Source organism: Oryx dammah, unplaced genomic scaffold, assembly GCF_014754425.2.
Source record: "Oryx dammah isolate SB20612 unplaced genomic scaffold, SCBI_Odam_1.1 HiC_scaffold_3352, whole genome shotgun sequence".
In the NCBI taxonomy this organism is placed as follows: domain Eukaryota; kingdom Metazoa; phylum Chordata; class Mammalia; order Artiodactyla; family Bovidae; genus Oryx; species Oryx dammah.
The window spans coordinates 1-1,419 of record NW_024073376.1 but is presented as its reverse complement, the minus strand read 5'-3'; the positions used below and the strand labels follow the sequence as shown (position 1 = coordinate 1,419).

General features: G+C 57.4%; 1 pseudogene; it reads left to right on the top strand.

Annotated features, from left to right (window-relative positions):
- Positions 1-185: 185 nt before the first annotated feature.
- LOC120859827 lies at positions 186-1,033 on the top strand (annotated as a pseudogene).
- The last annotated feature ends 386 nt before the right edge of the window (positions 1,034-1,419 follow it).

Genomic DNA, 1,419 nt, shown 5'->3' with positions numbered 1-1,419 from the left:
GCAGCCTTTTCCAGGCACCTGACTCATTCCGCCTCCAGAGCTGGCTCTTTCTCTGGTGGGTCCTCGGTGAAGACTGCTGCCGTCCTGGTGCCTGTGACCTGCCTGACCATCACAGCACCATGTCCACCCGGTCGACATCCCCAGAAGAGTGGGCCTTCTTCTGTGTGCGTCTTCGCCTGCCATAGTTCTCCACCTGCGTAGCTTCCTCCCTGGTGACTGACATGGGCGTTGGAAAGGGGGCCATAGGTAACTGGTCCCTGTGCTTCTGGGGCTTCTGTTTCGCTGTGACCCTCGCCACCTCCATCGCTGAGTTATGTAAGGTCCAGTCCCGCTTTCCTTTCTTTTGGAACAACTTCGCCGTCACCTATGCCTGCTACTCGGCCCTAGTCTGCCTCTTGGTTTCCATGACCTACTCCATCACTTGCATCCAGTTCGTGCCTTATGGCCCTCACTGAGACTGGGCCATCACCGCCACTGCCTTCTCTTGCCTCACATCTGTGCTGTATGCCATGGAAGTGGCCTGCACATGGAAGGCTACAAGATCACGAATACCACCTGCCATGTGCTCACCGTGCCAGGCCTGCTGAAGGTGCTGGAGGCCTTCGTGGCCGGTGTCATCTTCACCTTTCTCGGCTACACCTCCCTGTGCCTGCACCAGCCGGCCCTGGAGTGGTGCGTGGCCGTGCACTCCATCTGCTTCATCCTGGCAGCTGTGGCCACCCTGTTGAACCTGGGTGAATGGGAACACAGGCCGCCTGTTGAGGCTGTGATCGCAATGCTCTCCGTCCTCCTCTATGTCAGTGCTCTGGTCCTCTGGCCGCTCTACCAGTTCAGCGAGGAGCTTGGCGGGCAGCCCCAGAGGTCCAGCAAGGGGGACTGCAGGGACGAGCTCACCCACGACATGTGCACTTGGGACCAGCGCCTGGCTGTGGCCGTCCTGACAGCCGCCAACCTGCTGGTTTATGTGGCTGAGCTGGGGTACTGGGCCCGCCAGCTCTCTGTAGGGACCGAGGACCAGCCTGGGGACTCTTGATCCCCTGCTTATAGGAGGTATCCTCACCAAGCTCTGACGTCCTCTGCTGCCCTCTTCCCGGCTCCCCTCTATCCCTCCTCACATCCTTCCCCATACGTCTCACTCTTTTCTATTTCCTTCTCTTCATCTGCTCTGTCTCCTTCCTATTTTGTATGGTGGCCACACTGTTTCCTTTACTGTTTCCCGGAGTTTGCTCAAACTCATGTCCACTGAGTCAGTGATGTCATCCAACTATCTCATCTTCTATTGTCCCCTTCTCTTGCCTTCAATCTTTCGCAGCATCAGGGTCTTTCTAATGAGTTGGCTCTTCCCATCAGGTGACCAAAATGTTGCAGAAAGGGGGCTCCAGTCCTGATGCCCAAGGCAGTCGCTGCCAGGGCATCTGT